The sequence below is a fragment of the Grampus griseus genome (assembly GCF_964374135.1).
Source record: "Grampus griseus genome assembly, chromosome: 4".
NCBI classification, from domain to species: Eukaryota; Metazoa; Chordata; class Mammalia; order Artiodactyla; family Delphinidae; genus Grampus; species Grampus griseus.
This window is the reverse complement of record NC_138997.1, coordinates 26,059,085-26,070,289: the sequence shown is the minus strand read 5'-3', so window position 1 is coordinate 26,070,289 and position 11,205 is coordinate 26,059,085. Positions and strand designations below refer to the sequence as shown.

Here is an 11,205-nt window from a genome sequence, read left to right as displayed (position 1 = left end):
TTTATTTGCACTTTAAAACTACAGTGTGTGGGAAAACTTACTCCTTAAAAAAAAAAGGGGCAGCAGCAAAACAGCATCAGGAGTATGTTGACATTAAAGTAGCATCACTGGACCCAGCACGCCTTCACATTTCAGTCCTCTGCTTTATAGCAGCATGTCACCAGTGACAGAAAAGTGTGTGTCTCTTTAAAACTTTTTGTTGAAATCTCCTCTCTTTGGATTATCTTTGTTTCTTCCAGTTTAGGGCCCCATGTAACAATAAGCAGCTGTCGTAGAGTCTGGCTGACCCTAAGCACCCCACTGTCTAGAGAACCATGGAAGGCTACAGCCACAAGATTCTGAGTGGGAAGAAGGCAGGACAGTTTTCCTAGATGCAGGGACCTGGGAGGAAGCATGTCAAAAGCAGCAGGGTTATATCCTGCATGCTGTTTTGTACACAAAGATCAATGGTAATAACCAAGAAGAAGAACTTGTACACAGAGCATATTGAAATAGCCACTTACCAACTTTCCTCTGCCAACCTGGTGAGTAGAACAGTCACTAGATTAAATGATTCTCATTCTGTACCGAGAGAGTTGATGGTATAAATGGAGAGTCTGTGTGTATTATTTTGAAGGTATGAATAGTATTTGTAAACTTCCTGGGAGTGAGAGGCGAAGAGGACCAGATAGGAACCAGAGTGAGGAGGTGATTCATTAACCTGACAGTAGGGAGTGGGGGCGGGCAAAGCTGGGAAACTGGAAAACAGGCAGATTTCTGGGGCTAGCATTCATGTCTGCCTGTCTGCTGGGAGTGTTCTAGCCAGAACTTAAGAAAGAAACTATTGTAAAAAGCCTAATCTAGCTATTTTATAAATGCTGATTAATCATTATAGCAGCAAATGTCTTGCTGATATAGAAATGGTATGATTACAGTTGAAAAAAATCATTATTTAGACCTGTGGTCCTTATAATTCTATGGGCACACTATTCACTATTTTACTCCTTCAAAATTTGACTGAGATGTGTTAAAGATGTAATATGACATTTTATTATAAAATTGCATTTTCTTTTTGCAAATATAAAGCAAAAATAACAGCTCATTTTGAGCTAGGTTAGCCTGCTAGAAATAGGTTGTGACTATTGATCAATAAGATTAACTATATTTTAATAAAATAGTTAAAAAATTGCTGCAGAAGAGGTGTTTAAATGGATATTAATATAGTTTTTAAAATTCTGTTTATTCCGTTGATGTTCTTTTGTTTGCTTGTGGTCAGTTTGGGTCTTTTCTTTGTTCACTTTCTAGGGCTACAAATTTATTCTATGTAATTATGTAACAATTCCAAAAGAAAATACTTAGTTCACTTTTGGTTTAATAGGATTTCTTGTCTGAAGATGGGAGAGTTGATTTAAAAATCCACAAATGCATACTAAACATTTTATAATAATTATGCCTATTGGAGAAGTAATAGGAGGCCTCCACTTTTAAAAAATATGAATTAAGGATATGGAGGAAAAAATCTGCTGATCCAACCAGGGAAATCTAATAACTTGGTCAAAAATGCTGTTTGATTGTTAGAATTCTCTAAATGCATTGTCTGGTTATTGGAACTTAGTTATTATTATTAGATCTGGCCTATCAACTCTGAGGAAGAATGATGAAGCCATCTTAGCCAAAAGAAAACCTTTTTTTTTTTTAATCAGCATTTTTTTCACTCAGATTATAATTCAGCTTTCATAACTAATAGAATTTACATTTACTGGTTCCCATTTGAATATCATTATTTTTACTCTCTTCTGTCTGGCAGTTATTTATAAGGAAAACACAACAGAATTACAAAGAGATCATCTCAGGTCATTTATTATTGTGTGTTTTTAATAGAATTTTGGCTCAGTACATCCTCATTTCGGAAGAATTAATGATACCCTAATGGGTAAATAAGCAGGATCACTTGTGTGCTTCACTAAGCGAATTTCTGATTTTTAAAATGATAATATTCTGGTGGGGTCTCTAGTCACTTCATCTCAGAATAATGTGAATACTGTAATTGGCATAATTTTATAATTTCTGGTAAATTATGGATGCAGATTTTGGTTTCGTTCCAACACCGTCACTAACTAGCGGTATGATTTTGGACAGTTCACTTGATATTATCAGACTTCTGATTTCTTATGTCTAAAGTGTAGACAGAGGAAGAGACACTCCAAAATCCTTTTTTTATTCCAAAGTTTTATGATATAGAAAGAATTTGCATGAACTTAACAGAGTACTATGTAGAAGACCATAGTTACTGTGATAGTGTGATTGAATCAAATTGAACATTGGTTTTCTTTCCAGGCTCTCAGAAGTATTGTTGAAAAGAAAATTGAGATATCCTTAATGATTCTGGCCATCTCATTTGGTCTTGCTTTGTATTATCTGATAGTTGACTAAAAGTAAAAAGACATACTGCACAGTAGCTTGGAGTGACTTAGAAAATAATATTACACTTTTATTAGTGAGGAATCTATTGGTTGCAAGTGACAGAACTCCAACTCAAATTACCTTAAGCAAAATAAGGGGAATATTTTGGAATCTGTAGTCATCCATCCAAGGATGGATCTACTTCAGGTACAGGTAGATTCAGGGTTTCAAGTAGTGTCCTTAGAGCTTTGTTTCTCTATCCCTTTGCCCTATTTTCCTATTGGTCTCAACATGAGAGGAAAGGAAGCCCCAAGAGTTTATCTATCCTTTTGAGTTTTGATTAAAAGGAAGAAAGACTCTCTCAGGCCAATCAAATACTCTGACTGGCTTTCATTAGGTCACGAACTCATCCAATCACTGTGGTTATGATAGGGATGGAGTATTCTGATTGGCCAGCTGTGAGTCATAGGATCATCATGTGGCCACAGACAGGTTCACCCCACCCAAATCACAAGAAATGGGCTTTCCAATGGAGAGCCCATAATGGATTCTATTATTAGAAGTGCGGTGGACATACAGAAAAGACACAACAAAGTCACAAATCTAACACAAGGTCTTAGATTGATTACTTTTTTGACAGTTGAAAAAATTGTAGCCAAATGGATAAGTCGTCAACACATTTGGAAAACAACAACAAAGCAACCAGTAGCTGAATGGCTTCCACTCATTCTTTAAACAATTCAATCAGGCAGATGTCAAGACCCTTCCTGAACTAATTTAAAATTGATCTGCCCAAGGATTCAGAACTTTGCTTTATTCATGCATGTATTTCATTCTTTTAATAATTTATAGTAGTGAAGCTTTGTGTTTCTCCAAGGTATTCAAGATGGGCACCTTGATTTTCTTGCTTTTTAACACTTACATGTTTGTAATATGACTGCTCCATTCCTATTTTATATGATAGAGAGTAGAACTTGAAATGATTTTTAGGATACTTTTCAAAATCAAAGGACAAGATGTCATCTTTTCAGGCTCCTCTCTAATGTTTTCTTGTGTGACAAAATGTGATTTAAACTTTCCATTTGGTACCCATTCAGTATTGATTGAATTTTATTCTGAATCACAGGAATATCTTGAGTCATATATTGTGTAAAAGTCCAGGCAATGTTTACTTTTGTCATTTATCAGAAAAACACAGAGACTGTGGGGCAAGTGTCACTCAATTATTATTAGTTACTAATAATTAGAACTAGAGATATTTTAACTGGCAAAACATTTTATTAAACAATCCATATAATTAGACTAAAAAATATTCGCTGGTGCTATCTCATTAGGTAATGATCATCAAGCCAACAGAGTAGAGAAGAAAGATTGTGTACTTTGGCAACACACAGAGCTGGTTCCAAACCCAGCTCTTCCAATTACTGGTTCTGTGGCTCTAGGCATGTGATTTAATCTCCTTTGCCTCATCCTTATTTGCAAAATGGGGAGAGTCATAATCCTTATTCACAAGATTCATATCAATATAAAAATGAGGAGTCTAGGTGCCAATTCCTAGCATAAACATTTAACAAATATTTAGTTTTTCCCTTCCTTACTGTTATTTCCTTCCTTTTTTTCTCCTTTTTTTTAAAAAAAAAATCTAGCTTAACCATCATATATGCATTCTTTGTTACATATTTTAAGCAAAGAATAAGTATCCTTAATTGAAGTGATGATTGATTAAATACCAATTTACTTGAGAGGAAAAAACCCCATACCTGATAACAAATAATATGTAGATGTTTCCTTATGACTAATTGGGAATGATTTGGTTTAAACCATATGCGCTCTCTATTTTTTTTGGTCATGCTGGGCATGCAGGATCTTAGTTCCCTGACCAGGGATTGAACCTGTGCCCCCTGCAGTGGAAGTGCAGAGTCTTAACCACTGGACTGCCAGGGAAGTCCCTAAACCATATGCTCTTTTTCTTCTTTTTTTAAAAAATTAATTAAGTTTTGGCTATGTTGGTTCTTCGTTGCTGTGTGCGGGCTTTCTCTAGTTGTGGCGAGCGGGGGCTACTCTTTGTTGTGGTGCGTGGGCTTCTTAGTGCGGTGGCTTCTGTTGTTGTGGAGCACGGGCTCTAGGCATGTGGGCTTCAGTAGTTGTGGCACTTGGGCTCAGTAGTTGTGACTCGCAGGCTAGTGTGGCATAGGTGGCTTTGAGGTAACTAAGTTCAGCTAGATGTCGGTTTCAGTCATGCCCACTCTTCCCATTGAGGCTACAGATGTGGACAAATTACTCTTTTAGATCCTCACTTTCCTTACAGGTTGAATGGGAAGAAAACTATTCATTTTGGGGGGTTGTTTAAGGATAAATGAAAGAGAGGATTTCAGTGTCAGGCATATAATCGACACTCTATAATTCATAGGTTTTATTATTGCTGCTATGTATTATTTTCAGAAGGAATTTTGACACCATCTTGGAGCATTGAGAATATTTGTTGATGTTCAACTAAGGAAGAAAAAACAGAGAAGTCCCTGTTACCAAGAGTGATGTGAAACAAGATCTCACTCATTTCTGATGACAGTGCAGATTGGAGCATCTCTTTTGGAAAAAGCCTTAGCCATTTGGTATCTATTGTAACACTACCATGGTGCAGGAATGCACTATTTAAAAAGCGTGGGTTAGGAGAACTGAGTGGGCAGAAAGGGCTTGTGATGATTCAGTGGAAAAATGGGAACCCAGTGGAATCAGGAAATGTCTTTCTGGTAAACACTGGAAAAAGCTGAAGAAAATAGAAAAAAAATTGCCATTTCCACTGAATTAAAATCTTTCTTCCCACTTTCAGCTTCTGTTGACAGCATGACCTAACTCTTTGCAGAAGGCAGCGACCATGGCAGATGGTGGTGTAACCACCTGGGATATTAGCAGTTAGAAACTGGTAGAGACTAATTCTGTGGTCAAGCTTTTTCAGCTCAAATCTGGGATTCAGGGTCTTGTGTGCCAAGCCAAAGAGTGAAAACACACCCTGAAGAAAACCCTTCCATAGTCAGCATAATTCAAGGAGTTCCACTGAGGCCAGGACCAATAAATAACACCAACCCCAAGGAGTCACATGAGGGGTGTGACTGCGTTTTCCAGGTTGATGCCATCCTGTCTTCCAGCTTATGCACAATCCACACATCTGTATGTGACATATGACAGCTAGCCTTTCCTGTTACTCCTGTGTCCTATCATCACTTCTTGGGGTGAGAGCTTGTCCTTTATTTTAAACATTCCCACGTTATTGGGCAAAGCTAACGTGAGGTATATACTTTCTACTGACATTCCACCAAAAGAATTATCTGAGAGACTACAGGAAAACTTACCTAGAAGGAGGTGTCACAGTAATAGATCCACAAGATATTTACACATTTTTGCTGCCATACTCCTAGGATCCCACTACCAGATCTGGAAAGTATCCAGAAAATACTTAAAGAAGTTCAAAGTTAAACATTTTGAGGTAATATACATACCCCAAACGAGAAAAGGCTTAAGTAAATTAGTAATAAAAAATAATAAATAATAAACAATATGCATGTGAAAAATACCAATATCATGTAACATCATGTGGGAAAGAGAAGGTACAATATTTGATATATATGACAATTACAACAATATGAAGAATAAGCACTTATGAAAACAAGGAAGAGCATATACAAAAATCATAATACTTCTATTGGGTAGTATGCTTATGGGATATTATTTTTATGTTAATTTAAAAATAAAGCAAAGACTTATTTATGCCGGATTTTTTCTTTTAAGATCAACTCTTTATTATGCCTTTATCTTCTGAGAACTGTAAAAAGGAAGAGAAGAATTCAGTATTTTATTGTGAACATAATACTCTTCAGTTCAACTTCCCCAAAGTGGGATTTATTTTAAAGTGAATTATAATTAAATAAGAAACCAGACATATTCCAATGGCTGTAAGATTAAAAATAGAGAGAAAAAAAACCTTTAAGACATATGAAAGTTATAGATCTCACCATCACACTGACTAGGTGTTTTAATTTATGCCACAGTGTAAACACAAGTTGTAGATATTGGAAATGCATGATATGTCTCATCTAATTTTGGGGAGGAATTTTGCATCTTCACCCTTGTCTGTGTTTCCAAAATATAAAGTCTACTTTGACATTACTTTACTGTGTTGGTCTTCTCCCCTCATTTATTAAAACAGAAAATGGTAGAGAAAATGTCAAAAGATTGTGTTTCTTAAGCAATATCCACCAGCTTTTAAGGAAAGTATATTTTCTAAGTCAAAAGTCACAAATAATCAAATGGAAAATCTGTTGGTTGATACTTGATGTCCCCAAATGTCATGGATGTGCAAGGGAATATTTTATCCTTCTGACCACGTTTATCATACTCATTTTTTACTTAGAATATACACACATGAAAAGTTCTCCTTCTCTGATACCTTTCCAATTAAATAATTTTGAGGGCATTTTCCCCCTTTTTTTCTTGTTTTTAAAGAGAGTGGACCAGGGAAGCCCCCCCCCCCTTTTTTCTTGTTTTTAAAGAGAGTGGACCAGGGAACTTTTCCTCTAATCCCGTTGAAGGCACGTTTCTGGGAAGGCTAAGTATTTAGGCACAAGACAAGAATCTGCCTAAGTTAAGCCTTGCAAAGAATCATAATATCCCTCCACTTCTTTCACTCTACTTTTGTGTATATTGGCCTAGTTCCTAACAGATTATAAACTCTGGTATAGTTTATAAGGAACTTAGTATTGGAAATTTCCTTTAATTGGAAACAATGAGCTGAAACCAAAAGACTGTTGAATTTAGAATTAGAATTAGAATCTGCTGTACAACATAGAGCCTATAGTAATGATACTGCATTATATGCTTAAATATTTGTGAAGAAGGTAGATCTTATGTTGTGTTCTTATCACACAAAATAATAATATTAATAAATCAAGAGGGTGGGAAGAAACTTTTCAGAGAGATGGGTATGTTTATGGCATAGATTGTGGTGATGGTTTTCAGGTGTATACTTAATTCCAAACTCATCAAGTTGTATATGTCAAATATGTACAGGAAGGAAATAATAAAGATTACAGTGGAAATAAATGAAATAGAGACTAAAAAGACAATAGAGAAGATCAATGAAACTAAGAGTTGATTCCCTGAAAAGATAAACAAAATTAACATGACTCACCAGGAAAAAAGAGAGAGGACTCAAATAAATAAAATCAGAAATGAAAGAGGAGATGTTACAACTGATACCACAGAAATACAAAGGATCATAAGAGCCTACTGTGAACAATTATACACCAACAAATTGGACAACCTGGAAGAAATGGATAAATTTCTAGAAACAAAGAACCTATCAAGACTGAGTCATGAGGAAAAGAAAATCTGAGCAGACTGACTACTAGTTAGGAGATTGAATCAGTAATCAAAAACCTCCCAACAAACAAGTCCAGGAGCAGACAGCTTCATTAGTGAATTCTACCAAATTTTCAAAGAAAAATTAATACCAATCATTCTCAAGCTCTTCCAAAGTATAGACGAGAAGGGAGCTCTTCCAAACACATTTTATGAGGCCAACATTACCCTGATACAAAAACCAGACAAAGACCCCGCAAAAAAAGAAAATTACAGGCCAATATCACTGATGAACGTAGATGCAAAAGTCCTCAACAAAATATTAGCAAACCAAATTCAATAGTACATTGAAAGGATCATACACATTATCAGCTGGGACCCAGGATCACAAGAATGGTTCAAGATCCACAGATCAATCAATATGATACACCACATTAACAAAATGAGGGTAAAATGCATATGATTCTCTCAGTAGATGCAGAAAAAGCATTTAACAAACTTCAACATCTATTTAAGATAAAAACTTTCAACATTGCATGTAGAAAGGGAACATACCTCAACATAATAAAGGCCATATATAATAAGCACACATCTAACATTATATTCAGTGGTGAAAAGCTGAAGCTCTTCATCTAAGGTCAGGAACAAGACAAGCATATCCGTTCCTGCCACATATGTTCAACATAGTATTGGAAGTCCTTGCTAGAGCAATTAGGCAAGAAAAAGAAATAAAAGGCATCCAAATTAGAAAAGAAGAAGTAAAACTATCTCTATTTGCAGATGACATGGTATTATATATAGAAAACCCTAAACACACCATCAAAAATCTGTTAGAACTAATAAATGAATTCAGTAAAGTTGAAGAATACAAAATCAACAAACAGAAAAAGCTATTGCATGTCTGTACACTAATAACAAACCATCAGAAAGAGAAATTAAGAAATAATCCCATTTATAATTGCATCAAAAAATTATAATACCTAGAAATAAATTTAATCAAGGAGATGAAAGATGTATATATTGAAAACTATAAGACAATAATGAAAAAAGATAGAGAAGACACAAATAAATGGAAAGATAACCCCATGCTCATGGACTTGGAGAATCAATAGTTAAAATGTCCCTAATACCCAAAGCAATCTATGGATTCAATGTAATCCCTATCACAATTCCCATGGCATTATGCCTTTTTTGTTTTGGTTTCACCACACAGCACATGGGATCTTAGTTCCCTGACTGGGGATCGAACCCATGTCCCCTGCAGTGGAAGCAAAGAGTCCAAACCACTGGACTGCCAGGGAATTCCCATGGCATTTATCAAAGAAATAGAACAAATAATCTGAAAATTTATATGAAACCATGGAAGAACATGAATAGTCAAAGCAAGCTTGAGAAAGAAGAACAAAGCTGGTGGCATCATGCTCCCTGATTTCAAACTATTTTACAAAGCTGTAGTAATTAAAACAGTATGGCACTGGCATCAAAACAGACACATAGATCAATGGAACAGAATAGAGAACCCAAAAATAAACACACATATGGTCATATATGGTCATTTAATTTACGACAAAGGAGCCAAGAATATACAATGGGAAAACACAGTCTCTTCAACAAATGGTATTAGGAGAACTGGACAGCTACATGTGAAAGAGTGAAACGCAACCACTATTGTACACCATAATCAAAAATTAACTCAAATGAATTAAAGACCTGAATGTAAGACCTGAAATTCTAAAACTCTTAGAAGAAAAAAAATGTGGTAAGCTCCTTGACAGAGGTCTTGGTGATGATTTTTTTGAATCTGAAAACAAAGTAAAAGCAACAAAAGCAAAAATAAGTGGGACTACATTAAACTAAAAAGCTTTTGCACAGCAAAGGAAACCACTGAAACAAAATGAAAGGGCAACTTACTGAATGGGAGAAGTTATTTGAAAATCATGTATCTGATAAGGGGCTAATCTCCAAAATATACAAAGAACTTATACAGGTCAATAGCAAAAAAAAAAAATCCAATCAAAAAATGTACAGAGGATCTGAATAGACATTTTTCCAAAGACATAGAGATGGCCAAAAGATACATAAAAAGATGCTCAACATCCTTAATCATCAGGAAACTGCAAATCAAAAATTACCTCACACTATTAGAATGACTATTATCAAAAAGACAAGAAATAACAATTATTGGTAAGGATGTGGAGAAAAGGGAATACTTGTATCCTGTTGATGGGATTGTAAATTGGTGCAGGCACTATGGAAAACAGTATGAAGTTTCCTCAAAACAGTAAAAAATAGAGAGGGACTTGGAGGAGCTTCAAGATGGCAGAAGAGTAAGACGCGGAGATCACCTTACTCCCAACAGATACATCAGAAATACATCTACGTGTGGAACAACTCCTACAGAACACCTACTGAACGCTGGCAGAAGACCTCAGACCTCCCAAAAGGCAAGAAACTCCCCACGTACCTGGGTAGGACAAAAGAAAAAAGAATAAACAGAGACAAAAGAATAGGGACGGGACCTGAGCCAGTGGGAGGGAGCTGTGAAGGAGGAAAGGTTTCCATACACTAGGAGCCCCTTCCCGGGTGGAGACTGCGGGGTGTGGAGGGGGGAAGCTTCAGAGCCACGGAGGACAGCACAGCAACAGGGGAGTGAAGGGCAAAGCGGAGAGATTCCCGCACAGAGGATCGCTGCCGACCAGCATTCACCAGCCTGAAGAGGCTTGTCTGCTCCCCCGCCGGTGCAGGCAGGGGCTGGGAGCTGAGGCTCGGACTTCGGAGTTCAGATCCCAGGCAGAGGACTGGGGTTGGCTGCATGAACACAGCCTGAATGGGGCCAGTGAGCCATGGCTAGCCCAGAGGGAGTCCGGGAAAAAGTCTGAACCTGCCGAAGAGGCAAGAGATTTTTTCTTGCCTCTTTGTTTCCTGGTGCGCGAGGAGAAGGGATTAAGAGCCCCGCTTAAAGGAGCTCCAGAGATGGGCGTGAGCCACAGCTATCAGCGCGGACCCCAGAGACGGGCATGATATGCTAAGGTTGCTGCTGCAGCCACCAAGAAGCCTGTGTGCAAGCACAGGTCACTATCCACACCCCGCTTCCGGGGAGCCTGTGCAGCCCGCCACTGCCAGGATCCCAGGATCCAGGGACAACTCCCCCGGGAGAACGCACGGCGCGCCTCAGGCTGGTGCAACGTCACGCTGGCCTCTGCCACCACAGGCTTGCCCCACATCTGTACCCTCCCTCCCCCTGGCCTGAGTGAGCCAGAGCCCCCAATCAGCTGCTATTTTAACCCCATCCTTTCCGAGCGGGAGCACACGTCCTCAGGCGACCTACACGCAGAGGCGAGACCAAATCCAAAGCTGAACCCCAGGAGCTGTGCAAACAAAGAAGAGAAAGGGAAATCTCTCCCAGCAGCCTCAGAAGCAGCGGATTAAATCTCCACAATCAACTTCATGTACCCTGCATCTGTGGAA

General features: G+C 37.7%; 1 long non-coding RNA gene across 1 annotated transcript in view; it reads left to right on the top strand.

The window, feature by feature from the left end:
* The first annotated feature begins 352 nt into the window (after positions 1-352).
* Positions 353-11,205, top strand: part of LOC309822112 — a 215,024-nt gene continuing 204,171 nt past the window's right edge. Inside the window, exon 1 of the long non-coding RNA XR_014296699.1 lies at positions 353-524. This is a non-coding gene — a long non-coding RNA (uncharacterized lncRNA). The remainder of the gene's footprint in view (positions 525-11,205) is intronic.